The 22,857-nt window shown below is 51.2% G+C and overlaps 1 protein-coding gene across 1 annotated transcript in view; it reads right to left on the bottom strand.

The window, feature by feature from the left end:
* The window catches only part of brf1b (BRF1 general transcription factor IIIB subunit b), a 516,534-nt gene that overhangs the window by 14,290 nt on the left and 479,387 nt on the right, over positions 1 to 22,857 (bottom strand). The window lies entirely within an intron of this gene.

A 22,857-nucleotide genomic window follows, 5' to 3' on the forward strand; every position in this document is an offset into this window, starting at 1 on the left:
AAAGGTGATTAAAGTGTGTTCAGCGTTTTGGGTAACCTATTGGGCAGTATGTTAGGAAGTTTAAATGTGGCCAGATATTACAATGCGAGAGCAGGTTAGCAGAGAGATGGGCTACAACAGAGCGATTTGAACACACGGATTGAGGATTTGCAGTGTTGGGCACTGGGAATTATTGTAAATCAGTGAACCTGTGGCTGGTGGGTAACTGATGTGATTCAGGTTACAGACAGCAGAGCTTGACCGGGCGTTTAGGAGAGTGGCGGGTTGGAGAGGTGGAAGGCCAACAAGCCGTGCAGTGGAACTGTAGCGTTTGGAGGTAACAAAGCCTGGATTCGTGTTGTGTGGACAGTGAGCAGGGAATCAAAGCCTGTTTCAGTGTTACTACAACAGGACCAGATCAAAATACTCTGAATGCTGGAAATCAGAGAGGGGAGCAGGTAATGCTGAACTGGTCTGGCAGTATCTATAAAGAGACAAACAGAATTAATGAATCTGCTCTGTGACCTTTCATCTTCACGAAGGTCCAGTGAATTCGCCATCCAGATTCACACATGAAGACGAGTCTATCCCAGTGAGGAGAGACAGGAACACAACATTCATCTCTGCAGGACAATCTGAAGTGGAGATTGCGTTTTCCTGAAGTGATTGGCAGTTCCTGTTCATGCATTATCAGAGAAACTACAAAGCAAAGGGACCCGTGGGACACTAGCTCCTAATTAACTCACTTAGGAAATGATCTGTGCTTAATGAGGAGTAGTGCTCCGTGCTGTCAGAAAGCCAGGCACAGACTGGCACACTGGATGACACAGAGTGATAGATCGGAGAGGTCCAGGTCTCCTCAGGACTGCTGCTTCATTGTATAATTAATTTCCAAGGTTATCTGAAAGGCCCGTCGCAGTTTATTTAATTGTGAAGCAGCTTTTCAGTATATTTGATGTTTCCAATTTAAATAGCAAATTGATGTGTGCGCAAATTCAAGAAACAACATAGACACTTAGTCTGTACCTAACCCCGTGCAGTACCTGTCCTGGGAGTGTTTAATGGGGACAGTGTAGAGGGAGCTTTACTCTGTATCTAACCCCGTGCTGTACCTGTCCTGGGAGTGTTTGATGGGGACACTGTAGAGGGAACTTTACTCTGTATCTAACCCTGTCCTGTACCTGTCCTGGGAGTGTTTGATGGGGACAGTGTAGAGGGAGCTTTACTCTGTATCTAACCCCGTGCTGTACCTGTCCTGGAAATGTAGGCTTTAAATCTTCTAAGGCCTAATTACCCAGGATCTACTGGCCTCGTGACATCTAAAGGCCTCCCCAGGGATTCTCCAGCCAGGCAATGTTCAGTCCTGGTCGACACCAACATGGACCAGGTGGGACGTCACCCTGGGGGTCTCCCAGGCCATCAGAGGCCCATGGGTGGTCAGGGACAGGGCAGGGCGGCCCACTAGCCCGTCCCCTGGAATGTGGGCCCCTTGGCATTGCCACCCTGACATTGCCAAGGTGCCCGGAAGGCACTGTCAAGTCAGCAGGAGCACTGTCAAGGTGCCAGTGCAAGGGTGCCAAGGTGGCACTGCCAAGTGTCAGAGGCCCTGACCATGAAAGGAGGGTGCTTGGAGGGTGGGGGGTGCAAGGCAGTTAAGTAGGGGCCTCTGGGAAGTTGGGGCGGTTGTGGGGTCCTGTAAGAGAGGGGCCTGTAAGGAGGTATGGAGGGCCTGAAGAGGACCCCCAGGGACCCCATAGTAGGGTGCCCTCATTTGGGGGGAGGGGTGGAATGCCCATGTGTGTGGGGGGTGACATTGCCATTGGGTGGGCGGTCCCACACGCTCACTTCGAGATCGGGGCACCTTTTCAAAATGGCAGCCGGATCTCAGCGTTCAGCTTCCTGGTGATGACAGGGAGAAACCTTTCTGTTAGATTGCATCCGGTGTGTGTATAAATAACCTGGCATGTTCTCCAGAACTCTTCATTGAACCATGGTTGAGCCATGAGGTTGCAGATTGTGGTTGATACACGGTGATAGTGCCACACAACACGATGGAGGGTATCCTCAATGTGAAGACGGGACTTTGTCTCCACCAGGACTGTGCGGTGGTCACTCCTACCGATACTGTCACGGACAGATGCGTCTGCAGCAGGCAGGCTGGTGAGGATGAAGTCTTGCGCATTCCCAATTTTCTTTGTCCTACCATTAGCAGCCATTCCTTCAGTAAACCAGGCCCCAAACTCAAATTCCCTCCCAGAGACGTCGGCACAAAAATCTCAGCCGGCTCTCCATTGCAATGCTAAGAGGCCGCTGACCTGTCGCAGGTCACGTTCTTCAGATGTGACGTCAAAACCAAATCTGTTCTCCAGGATGGATGTGAAAGACCCCATGCAGCTAGTTTGAATCGGGGCAGGAGAGATATCCTGCAATCAACTTCACCAAAGCAGATGATGTGGTCATTATCACATTGGGAGTTTGCTGTGCGCAAATGCGCTGCCGCATTAAACATTACAACACTGACCAACTTTCAAAAGCACTCAACTGGCAACATACAAATACAAGGCTTTCTTTGCTTTCCCAAACCTCTTCACTTCTCTCTCCTATTTGAAGATGCTCCTTAAAACCTAAATCTTTGACTAAGATTTTAGTCATCAGTCCTCCTGCATCGCCTTATGGCTCAGTATTTGATAATGCTCCTTTGAAAAAACCTGGGTGGTTCTACTTAATGAAAGATGCTATATAAATGCAAGATGTTGTTGAACTAATCTACGAGTCAAAACACCATCTAATTGACAAATCTCTTGAGAAATTAGTCATCAGGAGAAGTGCAGCACCTGTTTAAACAAAAAAACCACCGACATGATTGAATGATCCGACTTGTTTCGAGTACATTGCTGACTTCCCACTGTGCAGCAGTTAGAACAGACATCAAGTGGAGACACAGCGGTGTGTACCTGAAGTAAACCATTTCCGTTATTATATTCCCTTCCTTCCCTGCCAGCTGACACTCTTGCCAGGGTATGGTTCACCTGGCAACACCTGTCCTCTGGTAACTTGGGTCATTTCCCATCCTTTGTTAGTTTGCCTGGACAATTCTGCCATCAACTACCATCATCGCCATTTAGAGATTACATTCTAACATCAGCAGCATAAAGCCCCAATGTGCTTCACAGAACGCGAGGAAAAAATGTACGGTGAGCTGGTGAAGCAGATATTAGGGGGCTGGCTAAAGAAATGGGTCTTAAAGGAGGACCATGCAGGGGGCGGGCAGCACGGGAAGGATTTCAGGAACATCCCAGGGCGTGCAGAAGAGTCGTTTGAAGAAACGACTGCAGGGGTTGGCATTGTACTGAGAACGGGAGGGAGGAGTGTGGGAATAAATAGAAGTGATTGTGGGAAGGCTAGTGAACTTTCTGGGGCAATACATTTCTCCTGGTCAGGTCCTCAACCAACATTGACAAAAGTTCCATCCCTACAGGAAAAAAATGAAAGGGCTTTGCTAGATTCCTCCTCTCCTCGAGACCCATTGGGATCAATTTACAACACAGATTGCAGTTTACGTGCTCCCCACCACTCAGCCAATCTGTTGTCATTGCCACTAAGGGAGCTCCATGTTGACTTGCCTAGAGTATAAGAGGTCCCAGTCTAAGTGGCTCAGAAGCACTGTAGGATTTTCCAGTCACTCTGTGTCTCTTTTGGCATAATCCTGAGGGGATGAGGCAGAGGTGACGCAGACAGAGTGAACGCAGGCAGAGTGAACGCAGGCAGAGTGAACGCAGGCAGAGTGGACGCAGGCAGAGGGGACGCAGGCAGAGGGGACGCAGGCAGAGGGAACGCAGGCAGAGGGAACGCAGGCAGAGGGTACGCAGGCAGAGGGTACGCAGGCAGAGGGAACGCAGGCAGAGGGAACGCAGGCAGAGGGTACGCAGGCAGAGGGTACGCAGGCAGAGGGTACGCAGGCAGAGGGTACGCAGGCAGAGGGTACGCAGGCAGAAGCTACGCAGGCAGAAGCTACGCAGGCAGAGGGATCGCAGGCAGAGGGATCGCAGGCAGAGGGAACGCAGGCAGAGGGAACGCAGGCAGAGGGAACGCAGGCAGAGGGAACGCAGGCAGAGGGTACGCAGGCAGGGGGTACGCAGGCAGGGGGTACGCAGGCAGGGGGAACGCAGGCAGGGGGAACGCAGGCAGGGGGAACGCAGGCAGGGGGAACGCAGGCAGGGGGTACGCAGGCAGGGGGAACGCAGGCAGAGGGTACGCAGGCAGAGGGTACGCAGGCAGAGGGTACGCAGGCAGAGGGTACGCAGGCAGAGGGTACGCAGGCAGAGGGTACGCAGGCAGAGGGTACGCAGGCAGAGGGTACGCAGGCAGAGGGTACGCAGGCAGAAGGTACGCAGGCAGAGGGTACGCAGGCAGAGGGTGCGGAGGCAGAGGGTACGCAGCCAGAGGGTACGCCGGCAGAGGGTACGCCGGCAGAGGGAACGCCGGCAGAGGGAACGCCGGCAGAGGGAACGCCGGCAGAGGGTACGCCGGCAGAGGGAACGCAGGCAGAGGGAACGCAGGCAGAGGGAACGCAGGCAGAGGGGACGCAGGCAGAGGGAACGCAGGCAGGGGGTACGCAGGCAGGGGGTACGCAGGCAGGGGGAACGCAGGCAGGGGGAACGCAGGCAGGGGGTACGCAGGCAGGGGGAACGCAGGCAGGGGGAACGCAGGCAGGGGGAACGCAGGCAGGGGGAACGCAGGCAGGGGGAACGCAGGCAGGGGGAACGCAGGCAGGGGGAACGCAGGCAGGGGGAACGCAGGCAGGGGGAACGCAGGCAGGGGGAACGCAGACAGAGGGAACGCAGACAGAGGGAACGCAGACAGAGGGAACGCAGTCAGAGGGAACGCAGTCAGAGGGAACGCAGTCAGAGGGAACGCAGTCAGAGGGAACGCAGTCAGAGGGAACGCAGGCAGAGGGAACGCAGGCAGAGGGAACGCAGGCAGAGGGAATCCAGGGTGCCACGGTAGCACAGTGGTTAGCACTGTTGCTTCACAGCGCCAGGGACCCGGGTTGGATCCCCAGCTTGGGTCACTGTCTGTGCGGAGGCTGCACGTTCTCCCCGTGTCTGCGTGGGTTTCCTCCGGGCGCTCCGGTTTCCTCCCACAAGTCCCGAAAGACGTGCTGTTAGGTGAATTGGACATTCTGAATTCTCCCTCAGTGTACCCGAACAGGTGCCGGAGTGTGGCGACTAGGGGATTTTCACAGTAACTTCATTGCAGTGTTAATGTAAGCCTACTTGTGACAATAATAAAGATTATGATTATTTGCTGGATTCCAGCTGCGTATGGGAATTCCCACTCAGTCATTCATGGAAGTGTCCCACGAGCTGCCCATTATAGAGCATCTGGACTGTAATGGGGTGCGGTGGGGGAGAGTGTAGAGGCCCCAAGGGATTGATGGTAAGAATTTATATTAAGTATTGAAATTTGCCTTAAATAGGGAAGTGTAGCATTGGGGAAGGTTTTAAAACCAGAATCTCTTCTCTCAGCCTCCGAGAGAGCAGCAGGAGGAGGGCCAGAGGGCTGAGAAGAGAAAGAAGCTGCCTGTTCAGGTCAGTCTCCTCGCTGTGCTGATGGAGAGCATTCCACCTCAGCCTTTTAGGGAATAACCGCATGTGTCAAACTGAATGAATGATGTGTTGCTGCTCTCCGCCACCTCTGAGCGGTGACAATGCTCCTGGGATGTTCGGGATTTGTAAGTGGAAGTTGAGCGATTCGGGGATTCCCTCGTGGGACTGGGGGTAGGGGGCAGGTGGTGAAAGTGAAACATTTTTGAAAGAGGCAAACGAGCTTCCGCATGGTCTCAGTGACGGCTTTTCGTGGCTCGTGTGGCAGTGATGTGACTGTCTGGATTTCAGCAACCCTCAGCGCGACAGTATCCAATCACTGACACTCAGGAAGGTTGTCGGCTGCTGGGAACCTTGAAATAAAAACCAAGCCAAAATGCACAGTGGGGTCAGTCATCACGAAACCCTCAGGATTACAATTCCGGATCGCTATTCCAGGAGCTTCTGCTGGGAAGCTGGATGTGTCAGCCATGGCTCAGGGAACAGCACTCTCACCTTCGAGGTAGAAGTCAGCAGTTTTCACACCACTAACTATTAAAGCAAGGCACCATCTGCTTTCTCAAATGGACATAGGGACAGGAGTGGACCCTTCAGGAGCGAGCATGCTTTGTTGAAGAGCAGCTCTGTGTCCTGGGCAATATTTATGCTTCAAACAACAGAATTAAAAATGGATTATTTGTTCATTACTACATTATTGTTTGTGGGAGCTCGATGTGAGTAAAATGTGGCTGCTGTTTTGCCTACATTACAACAGTCACTAACATAATAATAATAATAATAATAATAATAATAATCGCTTATTGTCACAAGTAGGCTTCAATGAAGTTACTATGAAAAGCCCCTAGATTCCACATTCCGGCGCCTGTTCGGGGAGGCCGGTATAGGAACGGGTACTTCAAAAGCACATTAGGATGGCCTAAGGTTGGCAGCACGGTGGCGCAGTGGCTAGCACTGCGGCCTCAGGGCGCTGAGGACCCGGGTTCGATCCCGGCTCTGGGTCACTGTCCGTGTGGAGTTTTCACATTCTCCCCGTGTCTGTGTGGGTTTCGCCCCCACAACCCAAAAGATGTGCAGGGTAGGTGGATTGGCCGCGCTAAATTGCCCCTTAATTGGAAAAAATGAATTGGATATTCTAAATTTATTTTTAAAAAGAAAAAGGACGGCCTAAGGTCACGAAAAGTGTAATATAAATTCAAAGGGCGGGTTCTCCATCTGCCGACACCGAAATCGGGATAGGCTTGGGCGGAGAATCGGTTTTGGCGCCAGGTTCACGCCAAGTCGCAATTCTCCGTTCCCTCGACAGCGGCACCAACGCGTTCTACTCCGCACGCACAGTAAACGCCATTGACATGCCATTAGCGGGACCGACCCGGTATTCCCGGGGCCTCCGCAATTCTCCATCTCCACCGGGGGGGGGGGGGGGGGGGGGGGGGGCAGGCGTGGGCTGTGGGGTCCGGGTGGACGGACACGGAACACCATTGCCGCAGCCAGAAAGGCAGCCATGCGGCTGAGCACGCTGCTAACAGCCCACTTTGAACCTAGTGCCATGAGTCATATGGGTGTCACCCCAGGTCACCCCCCCTCGGTGCCCTATGGCCCCAGCCAATCCATCAATGGGATGGGCGCGTTCCTGCATGACCAGTGCCATCTTGCTGGTTGGGATGAGTGTGTGTGGGGAGTGTAATGTGTGTGTGCGGCTGGGATGAGTGTGTGCGGGGAGTGTAATGTGTGTGTGTGGCTGGGATGAGTGTGTGTGGGGAGTGTAATGTGTGTGTGCGGCTGGGATGAGTGTGTGTGGGGAGTGCAGTGTGTGTGTGCGGCTGGGATGAGTGTGTGTGGGGAGTGTAAAGTGTGTGGGGCTGGGATGAGTGTGTGTGGGGAGTGTAATGTGTGTGTGCGGCTGGGATGAGTGTGTGCGGGGAGTGTAATGTGTGTGTGTGGCTGGGATGAGTGTGTGTGGGGAGTGTAATGTGTGTGTGGGGAGTGTAATGTGTGTGTGCGGCTGGGATGAGTGTGTGTGGGGAGTGCAGTGTCTGCGCGGCTGGGATGAGTGTGTGTGGGGAGTGTAATGTGTGTGTGCGGCTGAGATGAGTGTGTGTGGGGAGTGTAGTCTGTGTGTGCGGCTGGGATGAGTGTGTGTGCGGCTGGGATGAGTGTGTGTGGGGAGTGCAGTGTGTGTGCGGCTGGGATGAGTGTGTGTGGGGGAGTGTAATGTGTGTGCGCGGCTGGGATGAGTGTGTGTGGGGAGTGCAGTGTGTGTGCGCGGCTGGGATGAGTGTGTGTGGGGAGTGTAATGTGTGTGTGGGGCTGGGATGAGTGTGTGTGGGGAGTGCAGTGTGTGTGTGCGGCTGGGATGAGTGTGTGTGGGGAGTGTAGTGTGTGCGCGGCTGGGATGAGTGTGTGTGGGGAGTGTAATGTGTGTGTGCGGCTGGGATGAGTGTGTGTGGGGAGTGTAATGTGTGTGTGCAGCTGGGATGAGTGTGTGTGGGGAGTGTAATGTGTGTGTGCGGCTGGGATGAGTATGTGTGGGGAGTGTAGTGTGTGCGCGGCTGGGATGAGTGTGTGTGGGGAGTGCAGTGTCTGCGCGGCTGGGATGAGTGTGTGTGGGGAGTGTAGTGTGTGCGCGGCTGGGATGAGTGTGTGTGGGGAGTGTAATGTGTGTGTGCGGCTGGGATGAGTGTGTGTGGGGAGTGTAATGTGTGTGTGTGGCTGGGATGAGTGTGTGTGGGGAGTGTAATGTGTGTGCGGCTGGGATGAGTGTGTGTGGGGAGTAATGTGTGTGTGTGGCTGGGATGAGTGTGTGTGGGGAGTGCAGTGTGTGTGCGGCTGGGATGAGTGTGTGTGGGGAGTGTAATGTGTGTGTGCGGCTGGGATGAGTGTGTGTGGGGAGTGCAGTGTGTGTGCGGCTGGGATGAGTGTGTGTGGGGAGTGTAATGTGTGTGTGTGGCTGGGATGAGTGTGTGTGGGGAGTGCAGTGTGTGTGTGCGGCTGGGGTGAGTGTGTGTGGGGAGTGCAGTGTGTGCGCGGCTGGGATGAGTGTGTGTGGGGAGTGTAATGTGTGTGTGCGGCTGGGATGAGTGTGTGTGGGGAGTGTAATGTGTGTGTGCGGCTGGGGTGAGTGTGTGTGGGGAGTGTAATGTGTGTGTGCGGCTGGGATGAGTGTGTGTGGGGAGTGTAATGTGTGTGTGCGGCTGGGGTGAGTGTGTGTGGGGAGTGTAATGTGTGTGTGCGGCTGGGATGAGTGTGTGTGGGGAGTGTAATGTGTGTGTGCGGCTGGGGTGAGTGTGTGTGGGGAGTGTAATGTGTGTGTGCGGCTGGGATGAGTGTGTGTGGGGGGTGCAGTGTCTGCGCGGCTGGGATGAGTTTGTGTGGGGAGTGCAGTGTGTGTGCGCGGCTGGGATGAGTGTGTGTGGGGAGTGTAATGTGTGTGTGCGGCTGGGATGAGTGTGTGTGGGGAGTGTAATGTGTGTGTGTGGCTGGGATGAGTGTGTGTGGGGAGTGTAATGTGTGTGTGCGGATGGGATGAGTGTGTGTGGGGAGTAATGTGTGTGTGTGGCTGGGATGAGTGTGTGTGGGGAGTGCAGTGTGTGTGCGGCTGGGATGAGTGTGTGTGGGGAGTGTAATGTGTGTGTGTGGCTGGGATGAGTGTGTGTGGGGAGTGTAATGTGTGTGTGCGGCTGGGATGAGTGTGTGTGGGGAGTGTAATGTGTGTGTGCGGATGGGATGAGTGTGTGTGGGGAGTGTAATGTGTGTGTGTGGCTGGGATGAGTGTGTGTGGGAAGTGCAGTGTGTGTGTGTGGCTGGGACGAGTGTGTGTGGGGAGTGTAATGTGTGTGTGTGCGGCTGGGATGAGTGTGTGTGGGGAGTGCAGTGTGTGTGTGCGGCTGGGATGAGTGTGTGTGGGGAGTGTAGTGTGTGTGTGGCTGGGACGAGTGTGTGTGGGGAGTGTAATGTGTGTGTGCGCGGCTGGGATGAGTGTGTGTGGGGAGTGTAATGTATGTGCGGCTGGGATGAGTGTGTGTGGGGAGTGTAATGTGTGTGCGCGGCTGGGATGAGTGTGTGTGGGGAGTGCAGTGTGTGTGCGGCTGGGATGAGTGTGTGTGGGTAGTGGAGTGTGTGTGCGGCTGGGATGAGTGTGTGTGGGGAGTGTAATGTGTGTGTGCGGCTGGGATGAGTGTGTGTGGCTGCGAGGAGTGTGTGTGGGGAGTGCAGTGTGTGTGTGTGGCTGCGATGAGTGTGTGTGGGGAGTGCAGTGTGTGTGTGGCTGGGATGAGTGTGTGTGGGGAGTGCAGTGTGTGCGCGGTTGGGATGAGTGTGTGTGGGGAGTGCAGTGTGTGTGTGGCTGGGATGAGTGTGTGTGGGGAGTGCAGTGTGTGTGCGGCTGGGATGAGTGTGCGTGGGGAGTGCAGTGTGCGTGGGGAGTGCAGTGTGTGTGGGGAGTGCAGTGTGTGTGGGGAGTGCAGTGTGTGTGGGGAGTGCAGTGTGCGTGGGGAGTGCAGTGTGTGTGGGGAGTGCAGTGTGCGTGGGGAGTGCAGTGTGTGTGGGGAGTGCAGTGTGTGTGGGGAGTGCAGTGTGTGTGGGGAGTGCAGTGTGTGTGGGGAGTGCAGTGTGTGTGGGGAGTGCAGTGTGTGTGGGGAGTGCAGTGTGTGTGGGGAGTGCAGTGTGTGTGGGGAGTGCAGTGTGTGTGGGGAGTGCAGTGTGTGTGGGGAGTGCAGTGTGTGTGGGGAGTGCAGTGTGTGCGGGGAGTGCAGTGTGTGCGGGGAGTGCAGTGTGTGTGGGGAGTGCAGTGTGTGTGGGGAGTGCAGTGTGTGTGGGGAGTGCAGTGTGTGTGGGGAGTGCAGTGTGTGTGGGGAGTGCAGTGTGTGCGCGGCTGCAGCTGGTCAGCCTCCTGAGTGTCAATCACGGACCCGGCAATTTCGGCACCGTTTCCCATTGGAATCAGTCGTGTTCGATGTGGCGTTGGTACTAGTCCCTCAATGGTTGCTGAATGGGTCCAGGTGCAGCACCAGCTTTGCTGTTGCAGAACTCCACGAATCTTGCCCCAGCTCCAAGACTTTCTCTCAGGAATGGAGAATTCCGCCATGTTTCTTTTTTGAAGTAAATAAGTGAAGGGAGATTCGGGCTGGGTTGTGAAAGCTCTGTAAAACAAAACTGCCCACAACTACCCAACCCGACCCCCAGAAACCTATCCAGTTGCACAGCTGAAAAAGCTTGGGCTGGGCAGTGGAAGGTACTCACAGAGCCTCACCCTAAAATAAGGCTCACTAAGAAGTCTTACAACACCAGGTTAAAGTCCAACAGGCTTATTTGGAGTAACTAGCTTTCATAGAATTTACAGTGCAGAAGGAGGCCATTCGGCCCATCGAGTCTGCACTGGCTCTTGGAAAGAGCACCCAACCCAAGGTCAACACCTCCGCCCTATCCCCATAACCCAGTAACCCCACCCACACTAAGGGCAATTTATCATGGCCAATCCACCTAACCTGCACATCTTTGGACTGTGGGAGGAAACCGGAGCACCCGGAGGAAACCCACGCAGACACGGGGAGAATGTGCAGACTCCGCACAGACAATGACCCAAGCCGGAATCGAACCTGAGACCCTGGAGCTGTGAAGCAATTGTGCTATCCACAATGCTACCGTGCTACCCAAGGAGCGTAGCTCCTTCTTCAGATGAGTGTCATCAGGTTGGGCCAGAGAAAGCTCAGGGTAGGTGGAGAGGGGAGGGTAGGATAGCTGGAGGTGGGTTCAGTAGGTAGCTCAGGAGTGGCAGTTGTGAATGCTTGGGGGGGGTTGAGGAAGGGGGAAATCTCAGGGAAAGGGGGAGCACGTTTTGGGGGGGTCGTGGAGAGTGAGAAAAGCTGCATGCTAAGAAATAGGTGGAAGTGTGTGCAAGGATGTAATACTCTAAACTCCAGGTGGCGTCAGAAATGTGGTCTGTAGCAGCCTCACAACACACTGAAGACACACTTCTTTCCCTCTGGGTGCTACAAGAGAGAATATCGAGGGAGTTTGAAGTAATTCAGAAATCATTAATGAGTGTAATTTATGTACCATGCATCTTTTTGTGGTTAACTTGTAAATTCATGTTAGAGAAGGCTAGAGGCAAACATCTCACTGTACAATAAACAGAACCCACTAGGGCAAGAGAAAATATCAAATAAAACACTTTCTCTCCTCTAATGCTAAAGCCAGACAGATGAGGGAAGCGGCAGGTTCCATCGCTGCTCTGTGCTGTAATAGGCTCTCTCAGCTGCGATTGCCTCTGCGTCCAGGGGTCTCAAGAGTAGAATCTATCAGGGTGGGATTCTCATTCCCTCTAGCTATCCTGAAATTCACGGTGCGAGTACCTGACCATCAGATGGGGAGCGACAATTATCCATTTTACAGTCAATATCTCAGACCCACAAATGAAGATTAGACTCTCAAGCAAAGCACTGGAGGACTCCTGTGGGACCCGTATGCCAGTACCTTCGTGCGGGAGAGAGGAGGGAGAATTAAAAGGAAAAGAAATGCTATTGTCACCAACTGATGTATTCATTTCTGTAAAATGGAGCACAAAGTCCAGGCCGACACTCCCCACACAGAGCTGAGGAAGCGCTGCCCTGTCGGAGACACTGACTCTTGGATGAAGTGTTTATCGGAGACTCCTGTCTGCCCTCTCAAGAGGGACATAAGGGGGGGGTGGGTAGCACAGTGGCGCAGTAGTTAGCACAGCTGCCTCACGGCACCGAGCTCCCAGGCTCGATCCTGGCTCTGGGTCACTGTCTGTACGGAGTCTGCACGTTCTCCCCGTGTCTGCGTGGGTTTCCTCCGAGTGCTCCGGTTTCCCCCCACAAGTTCCGAAAAAGACGTGCTGTTAGGTGGATTGGACATTCTGAATTCTCCCTCTGTGTACCCGAACAGGCGCCGGAATGTGGCGACTAGGGGATTTTCACAGTAACTTCATTGCAGTGTTAGTGGAAGCCGACTTGTGACAATAAAGATTATTAAATTATTAAACCGAGACTCCCGTCTGCCCTCTCAAGTGGGACATAAAAGAACTCTCAGCCATATGGAAAGAATGGGAGAGTTCTCCCAGCTTCTGCCAAAAATCCCCGGAGTCATCTGAAACAGATTTAACTGGTCACTCATTTCCTTGCATTCTGTGGGAGCTTGCTGTGCACTAAACAGCTGCCACTGTTGGTCACATAATAATAGTCAACGTATCCATTGCATGTGAAGTGTTTGTGGGCATTTAAGAGATTTGATAAAACACTGTAGAAATGCAATTTCTTTCTTTCTTTATCTAAGGCAGCATTACCAATGAGACGCATTGTGATGGGGATATGCTGAATCATTCGATTCACCATGCTAACACTGCTGAACACTCGGAAAGCAAGTGTGCTACCAAGATTGTGAAACCTGTCAACATTCTGCGCAAGGATCACTCAGCCATGCAATGCAGGAATAAGTGAATACTTATTCAAATATGTGTTCAAACATGGACAAACAGAAATCTGTAACCTGTTATAAAGACAAAGGAGCCATACGGAAGTGATATAAAGACAGCTGGTTCAGCAAAGGGGAGAAGGGAAATCAAGCAATAAACCAGCCTGGGAACTGACACGCATAACACCTGCGCTACAGAGAACAGTCTTTATATTCTCAAGATCTTAAAACTCATTTTCTACATAGGAGCTGCCCCCAATTTATCCCAACTGTACCGCTGTGACCTCAGTCTCGTCTCTCTCGCGCTCGTTCAGTATTCTCCTTTTCTGGTACTGCTTCACCATCTGCTTTCGCATGGAGCTGGTAATGCCAACAGAGGCTGAATACATGTTCATTAAGGATAGCTCCATTGTCCCTCTAGTTTTCCCCTTCATCCTCCTGGGACCTTCCTCAGTCTAATACCTTACCCAAGTGGCCACTCTTCATGGGTGAGCTGCTCGATCAGGATGGACAAGCTATGCAGCTGCGAATGGTATTATTCCAGAGACCATTCCTATCCTGATTCATTTGGATTCATTCACAGAATGTGGTCGCTGGCGAGGCCAGCATTTATTGCCGATCCCTGATTGTTTTTGAGAAGGTGGTGGTTAGTTGCTTTCTTAAACCTCTGTGGCGTAGATACACCCACAATGTTGTTCTGTGAGGGAGTTCCAGGATATTGACCCAGTGACATTGAAGGAACACCAATTTAGCTCCAAGTCAGGGATTTGGATCGTCTACACATGTACTTTCCAGTTTGTGTCTTCTGAACAGTTGCGAGGATATATTGATTAGATTTCTCCTTTGTTGAGGACAGGATCACGGTTGACTATTGTCAAGCTGCTCCTATCGCTATGCAAGGTTTCAGCTAACCCAGTGTGTATTCGTGATGAAACAACAGACCCTTCTCGTCTTGTATTTCAACTCCAGGACCTAGCATAGAATAGAATTATACATGTTTTGTGCGTGAATGCATCGTCACATATATCACTCGTGGAACAACTTGTGTAACACGGAATCAGAGACAAATCTAAGCAAATTTAGGAACATTTATATTAACCTCGTAACATTTATATTCTCTGCACTTATTTGGGTTGTTCTTCTCCCATTGCTGATTCCCAGCCCCAACTTCGTCAACACAGAAGATTAAAATCACAAGTTTACAGCAGAGCAGACAAATCATCCCACAGAGCAATGCACAACTAATCCCAATCTCTCTTCTCGTCAGAGCAGCTCTTGTAGATTAAAAGCAGTAATGATCTCTGCCTCAATCACTCTCTATTCTCGCAGCCCCACTGTGTGTAACTCGTCAATTTTCCAATTTGACAAAGGAAAAAGTGAATTCTCGGATCTACGGGACAGGGATCCCATTAGCTGGGGATTAGGTCAAATTAAAAGCTCTGAAGTATTTTATGGCGAAAACAATTTTTTCTAACCAGCCTTTAGGAGATAAGAGTTGAAGATTTGGGACAATTCTGGTGAAATCATGGGAAGGAGATGTGGGAGGGAAATGCTGAATTTCAATAGTGTGTCCAGCAGAGTCCAATGCTTTCATAGAACATAGAACATTACAGCGCAGTACAGGCCCTTCGGCCCTCGATGTTGCGCCGACCTGTGAAACCACTCTAAAGCCCATCTACACTCTTCCCTTATCATCCATATGTCTATCCAATGACCATTTGAATGCCCTTAGTGTTGGCGAGTCCACTACTGTTGCAGGCAGGGCATTCCACGCCCTTACTACTCTCCGAGTAAAGAACCTACCTCTGACATCTGTCCTATATCTATCTCCCCTCAATTTAAAGCTATGACCCCTCGTGCTAGACATCACCATCCGAGGAAAAAGGCTCTCACTGTCCACCCTATCTATTCCTCTGATCATCTTGTATGCCTCAATTAAGTCACCTCTTAACCTTCTTCTCTCTAACGAAAACAGCCTCAAGTCCCTCAGCCTTTCCTCATAAGATCTTCCCTCCATACCAGGCAACATTCTGGTAAATCACCTCTGCACCCTTTCCAATGCTTCCACATCCTTCCTATAATGCGGCGACCAGAATTGCACGCAATACTCCAAATGCAGCCGCACCAGAGTTTTGTACAGCTGCAACATGATCTCATGGCTCCGAAACTCAATCCCTCTCCCAAAAATGGTGAGAAATCGACCACAGAACAGCTCCACTAAGGCACTTCTCACAACTGTAACCTGCCTATACGTGGGAATTAGTGGCTAACTGTGCAAGGGCAATACCAATCGGGCTAACTGTGCGAGGGCAATACCAATCGGGCTAACTGTGCCAGGGCAATACCAATTGGGCTAACTGTGCCAGGGCAATACCAATCGGGCTAACTGTGCCAGGGCAATACCAATCGGGCTAACTGTGCCAGGGCAATACCAATCGGGCTAACTGTGCGAGGGCAATACCAATCGGGCTAACTGTGCCAGGGCAATACCAATCGGGCTAACTGTGCCAGGGCAATACCAATCGGGCTAACTGTGCGAGGGCAATACCAATCGGGCTAACTGTGCCAGGGCAATACCAATCGGGCTAACTGTGCGAGGGCAATACCAATCAGGCTAACTGTGCGAGGGCAATACCAATCAGGCTAACTGTGCCAGGGCAATACCAATCGGGCTAACTGTGCCAGGGCAATACCAATCAGGCTAACTGTGCGAGGGCAATACCAATCGGGCTAACTGTGCCAGGGCAATACCAATCAGGCTAACTGTGCCAGGGCAATACCAATCGGGCTAACTGTGCCAGGGCAATACCAATCGGGCTAACTGTGCGAGGGCAATACCAATCGGGCTAACTGTGCCAGGGCAATACCAATCAGGCTAACTGTGCCAGGGCAATACCAATCGGGCTAACTGTGCCAGGGCAATACCAATCGGGCTAACTGTGCCAGGGCAATACCAATCGGTCTAACTGTGCCAGGGCAATACCAATCGGGCTAACTGTGCCAGGGCAATACCAATCGGGCTAACTGTGCCAGGGCAATACCAATCGGGCTAACTGTGCGAGGGCAATACCAATCGGGCTAACTGTGCCAGGGCAATACCAATCGGGCTAACTGTGCCAGGGCAATACCAATCAGGCTAACTGTGCGAGGGCAATACCAATCAGGCTAACTGTGCGAGGGCAACACCAATCGAGCTAACTGTGCCAGGGCAATACCAATCAGGCTAACTGTGCCAGGGCAATACCAATCGGGCTAACTGTGCGAGGGCAATACCAATCGGGCTAACTGTGCGAGGGCAATACCAATCAGGCTAACTGTGCGAGGGCAACACCAATCGAGCTAACTATGCCAGGGCAATACCAATCAGGCTAACTGTGCCAGGGCAATACCAATCGAGCTAACTGTGCCAGGGCAATACCAATCGAGCAAACTGTGCCAGGGCAATACCAATCGAGCTAACTGTGCCAGGGCAATACCAATCGAGCTAACTGTGCCAGGGCAATACCAATCGAGCTAGCTGTGCCAGGGCAATACCAATCAAGCTAACTGTGCCAGGGCAATACCAATCGGGTTAACTGTGCCAGGGCAATACCAATCGGGCTAACTGTGCCAGGGCAATACCAATCAGGCTAACTGTGCCAGGGCAATACCAACCGGTCTAACTGTGCCAGGGCAATACCTATCAGGCTAACTGTGCCAGGGCAATACCAATCAGGCTAACTGTGCCAGGGCAATACCAACCGGTCTAACTGTGCCAGGGCAATACCAATCGGTCTAACTGTGCCAGGGCAATACCAGATAATCCAGTAGTTTCATGGTCACCATTAATGAGACTAGCTTTTACATTTGGATTAGTAATCAATTGAATTGGGGGTGGCACGTGGCGCAGTGGTTAGCACTGCTGCCTCACGGTGTTGAGGTCCCAGGTTCGATCCCGGCTCTGGGTCACTGTCTGTGTGGAGTTGGCACATTCTCCCCGTGTCTGCGTGGGTTTCACCCCCACAACCCAAAGATGTACAGGATAGGTGAATTGGCCACGCTAAATTGCCCCTTAATTGGAAAATACGAATTGGGTACTCTAAATTTAAATAATTGAATTTAAACTCCACCGATTACCATGGTGGGATTTGAACCCATGTCACCAGAGCATTAATCTGGCTCTCTGGATTACTTGTCCAGTAACATCACCACTGCACAACTGTCCTCCCTTCTCAGGGGCAATTAGTAAGGAGCACCAACTGCTGGCGTCCCATGATTGGACAAAACATGTGCAGAGGTCACTGCAGCAAGGTCGACGCACGTGCAAGAAGGTGGCCAGTTTACATCTGATTGGCACTTGGTTGTGATGCCCCCCCATGACTGAACAGTTAGCCCGATTGGTATTGCCCTGGCACAGTTAGCCCGATTGGTATTGCCCTGGCACAGTTAGCCCGATTGGTATTGCCCTGGCACAGTTAGCCCGATTGGTATTGCCCTGGCACAGTTAGCCCGATTGGTATTGCCCTGGCACAGTTAGCCCGATTGGTATTGCCCTGGCACAGTTAGCCCGATTGGTATTGCCCTGGCACAGTTAGCCTGATTGGTATTGCCCTCGCACATGTTCATGGCCTAGGCTTGTACATTATAAAGAACTGGCCACTCTGAAGTGAAACAAGAAGGTAGTCGGTGACTAAAGTACCAATTGCCCAGCATCAATCAGCCCCTTTTGGGGAAGTAGGGAAGAAATTGCATTGAGGAGATGGGAGAGAGCTTACCTGAGCAGCTTGCACTGGTGTTGCAGGGTCTGAGAGCTCAGCTCACCATTCGGAATTGTGTGTGGGGAGATCGCCTCTCAGCCTCCTGAATTGCTTCCAGTTACAACCAGAAGCCAGCCCTCATTAGCTAACAACTCACATCACTGTATCAGCAGACTGTCAGCAGGAAATCATTTTGATCTTACAAACAAAAACAGCAATCTCACTAAAGAAACTAATCAAGACTGGCTAAAGGACAAGTGTCACCAACCTTTCACTTTCTGCCAGTTGCTACATCGCTAATGAAGAGAGTGCCCGTTTTAAAATACTCTTAAAGCTGGAGGTGGGTGATAAGGAAGGGGTTGGGGGGAGGGGGACTTTCCTGCAGGACCTGTAGGCAGTGTACCCCTGGGACCATGCCTCCAAGAAACAAAAGCTCTCCTTTCTCACTCACCACCCCCTCCCCCGTTGCTTGTGCCCCCCCCCCCGCCCCCCCCAACAGTGACCAACTCTCTGAAATACAGTATAAACTGCGATAGATCCTTCAATCGACCCCCTCATGGTGTATTTGACCATCTCGAAGGCAGAAACTCCATCAGGTCCCCTAGCCATGCCGAAGCAGCTGGCGATTGCCAGCCTCCAGCCCGTCAGGATCCGCCTCCACGTCAGCATCGAGGCGAGGTCAATGAGATCAGCCCCCGCCCCCATCCGCAGCTCCGACACCCCAAAGATAGCCACCAAAGGCCAGGGCTCCAGCTCAATATTTAGGATCGCTGGCTAAGAAAAGGGTCTCAAAAAACCCACCAGCTTGGAATAGGAACAAAGAACAAAGAAAAATTACAGCACAGGAACAGGCCCTTCGGCCCTCCCAGCCTGCGCCGATCCAGATCCTTTATCTAAGCCGGTCGCCTATTTTCCAAGGATCTACTCCTCTGTGGGCAGCACGGTAGCATTGTGGATAGCACAATTGCTTCACAGCTCCAGGGTCCCGGGTTCGATTCCCTGCTGGGTCACTGTCTGTGCGGAGTCTGCACATGCTCCCCGTGTGTGCGTGGGTTTCCTCCGGGTGCTCCGGTTTCCTCCCACAGTCCAAAGATGTGCAGGTTAGGTGGATTGGCCATGATAAATTGCCCTTAGTGTCCAAAATTGCCCTTAGTGTTGGGTGGGGTTACTGGATTATGGAGATAGGGTGGAGGTGTTGACCTTGGGTAGGGTGCTCTTTCCAAGAGCCGGTGCGGACTCGATGGGCCGAATGGCCTCCTTCTGCACTGTAAATTCTATGATAATCTGTTCCCTGCCTGTTCATATATCGGTCTAGACGCATCTTAAATGATGCTATTGTGCCCGCCTCTATCACCTATCACCTCCGCTGGCAAAGCGTTCCAGGCACCCACCACCCTCTGCGTAAAAAACTTTGCATGTACATCTCCCTCAAACTTTCCCCCTCTCACCTTGAAATCATGATCTCTTGTAATTGACACCCCCACTCTTGGAAAAAGCTTGTTGCTATCCACCCTGTCCATACCGCTCATGATTTTGTAGACCTCAATCAGGTCCCCCCTCAACCTCCGTCTTTCCAACTAAAACAATCCTAATCTACTCAACCTTTCTTCATAGCTAGCACCCTTTATACCAGGCAACATCCTGGTGAACCTCCTCTGCACCCTCTCTAAACCATCCACATCCTTCTGGTAATGTGGCGACCACAACTGCACGCAGTATTCCAAATGTGGCCTAACCTAAGTCCGAGACAACTGTAACATGACCTGCCGACTCTTGTACTCAATACCCTGTCCGATGAAGGCAAGCATGCTGTATGCCTTCTTGACCACTCTATCGACCTGCGTTGCCACCTTCAGGGTACAATGGACCTGAACTCCCAGATCTCTCTGTACATCAATTTTCCCCAAGACTCTTCCATTGACCGTATAGTCCGCTCTTGAAATGAAAATGAAATGAAAATTGCTTATTGTCACAAGTAGGCTTCAAATGAAGTTACTGTGAAAAGCCCCTAGTCGCCACATTCCGGCGCCTGTTCGGGGAGGCTGGTATGGGAATCGAACCGTGCTGCTGGCCTGCCTTGGTCTGCTTTAAAAGCCAGCGATTTAGCCCAGTGTGCTTGAATTAGATCTTCCAAAATGCATCACCTCGCATTTGCCTGGATTGAATTCTATTTGCCATTTCTCTGCCCAACTCTCCAATCTATCTATATTTTGCTGTATTCTCTGACAGTCCTCCTCGCTATCCGCAACTCCACCAATCTTAGTATCATCTCCAAACTTGCTAATCAGACCACCTATACCTTCATCCAGATCATTTATGTATATCACAAACAACAGTGATCCGATCACGGATCCCTGTGGATCACCACTAGTCACCTTTCTCCATTTTGAGACACTCCCTTCCAACACTACTCTCCGTCTCCTGTTGCCCAGCCAGTTCTTTATCCATCTAGCTAGTACACCCTGAACCCCATACGACTTCACTTTTTCCATCAACCTGCCATGGGAAACTTTATCAAATGCCTTACTGAAGTCCATGTATATGACATCTACAGTCCTTCCCTCATCAATTAACGTTGTCACTTCCTCAAAGAATTCTATTAGGTTTGTAAGACATGACCTTCCCTGCACAAAACCATGCTGCCTATCACTGATAAGTCTGTTTTCTTCCAAATGGGAATAGATCCTATCCCTCAGTATCTTCTCCAACAGTTTGCCTACCACTGACGTCAAGCTCACAGGTCTATAATTCCCTGGATTATCCCTGCTACCCTTCTTAAACAGAGGGACAACATTAGCAATTCTCCAGTCCTCCGGGACCTCACCCGTGCTCAAGGATGCTGCAAAGTTATCTGTTAAGTCCCAGCTATTTTGTCCCTCACTTCCCCCAGCAACCTGGGATAGATCCCATCCGGACCTGGGGACTTGTCCACCTTAATGCCTTTTAGAATACCCAAAACTTCCCCTTCCTTATGCTGACTTGACCTAGAGTATTTAAACATCCATCCCTAGCCTCAACATCCGTCATGTTCCTCTCCTTGGTGAATACCGATGCAAAGTACTCATTAAGAATCTCACCCATTTCCTCTGACTCCATGCATAAATTCTCTCTTTTGTCTTTGAGTGGGCCAATCCTTTCTCTAGTTACCCTCTTGCTCCTTATATACGAATAAAAGGCTTTGGGATCTTCCTTAACCCTGTTAGCCAAAGCTATTTAATGGCCCCTTTTAGCCCTCTTTATTGCGCGTTTGAGATTTCCCCTACTTTCCCGATATTCCTCCAAAGCTTCATCAGTTTTAAGTCGCCTAGATCTTATGTATGCTTCCTTTTTCATCTTAGCTAGTCTTACAATTCCACCCGTCATCCATGGTTCCCTAATCTTGCCATTTCTATTCCTCATTTTCACAGAGACATGTCTGTCCTGCACTCTAATCAACCTTTCCTTAAAAGACTCCCACATTTCAAAGGTGGATTTACCCTTAAACAGCTGCTCCCAATCCACATTCCCTAGCTTCTGCCGAATTTTGTTATACTTGGCCTTTCCCCAATTTAGCACTCTTCCTTTAGGACCACTCTCATCTTTGTCCATGAGTATTCTAAAACTTACGGAATTGTGATCGCTATTCCCAAAGTAATCACCGACTGAAACTTCAATCACCTGGCCGGGATCATTCCCCAATACCAGATCCAGTATGGCCCCTTCCCGAGTTGGACTATTTACATACTGCTCTAAAAACTCTCCTGGATGCTCCTTCCAAATTCTGCTCCATCTACGCCTCCAACACTACATGAGTCCCATTCAATGTTGGGGAACAGAACATGTGTGTGTGTGTGTGTGTGCGCGTGTGGGGTCCTCTCGAACAGAGCTCACACATATCCTCCACCCCCTCAAAAAAACGACGTATCCTAGCCTTAGTGAGGTACACTCAAAACACTGCCTCAGCTAGATGAGGCTCTGTCTCGCACACAACGACATGGCGTTCACCCTCTGCAGCGCCTCACTCCAGACCTCCTCTTCCAGTATTGGCTCCCATTTATCTGTTACCCTTTCAACCAAACTCAACTCTTCCCCCATGATCTGTTCATACGTGCCGGATGTACTGTCCTCCTCCGACCCCGGACAGGAGAGAATCCTCTCCAATGAGGATGATGGAGGCATCACCGGGAAATCTGAGAACATCCTCTTAACAAAGCTCCAAACCTGGAGGTACCTCAACATGTCCGAGTCTGACAGCCCAAATTTCTCTGTAAATTCCTCCAGGCTGGCAAATCGCTCCTCCAGAAATAAATTGCTCACTCCCTCCCACCCTTTCTCTTTCCACGCACCAAATGTGGCATTCAGCCATGCCAGTTTAAATATATGGTTGGCACCAATGGGAGCCAACCTTGAGGCCTCCCCCAATTTAAAATGCTGCGAAGCTGCCTCCATATTTTTGACGTGGACACCACCATCGGGTTCGCCGAGTAGCTTTCCGGCCAGCGGAAGTGCGCCGTTACCAATACCCCCCAAGATTGTCCCTCTACATGACCCAGACTGAACCCAGGGGGGCCCCAGATCTCTGCACCACCCCACACCTTCTCCATGTTGGCTGTGTCATGTGGGACATGGATGTTTAAGCAATGTACTTTTAAGAAAACAGTGATGTCAGAGAGTGCGTGGAGCTGAGGTCAGATCAGCCATTTTGCAGTGCAGTTTTGCAGTTGGAAATAGAGCTTGTGTGTGTCTGGTTGTTTCCAGAGAGCTGCAGTTTTAAAAAGCAGCATGTGTGTGTCTGTGTTTTGCAGTGAGCTGGATCTGTGCCATGAAAGACTATCTCTGGATCATTTGGGTGATTTAAACTCATAATTGTAAAGCCTTTAACCTGATGTGATTCTGTTTAAAGGTGTTAAGTCTCTTGGAAGTTTGAAGGAACATTTTGAGGAATTATTTACTGTTGCAATATTTTCGGAGTTATCTTTGAAGTAAGGGGTGTTAAGAGATCCAATGTTTATTTAAGATGTTAAGTTGAGTTTGTGGAATAAACAGTGTTTTGTGTTTAAAAACCCACGTGTCCATAATTGTAATCCCACACCTAGGGAACAAGCTGTGTGCTAGGAAAAGCAACA

The sequence above is a fragment of the Scyliorhinus torazame genome, chromosome 2 (genome assembly GCF_047496885.1).
Source record: "Scyliorhinus torazame isolate Kashiwa2021f chromosome 2, sScyTor2.1, whole genome shotgun sequence".
Classification (NCBI taxonomy): Eukaryota; Metazoa; Chordata; class Chondrichthyes; order Carcharhiniformes; family Scyliorhinidae; genus Scyliorhinus; species Scyliorhinus torazame.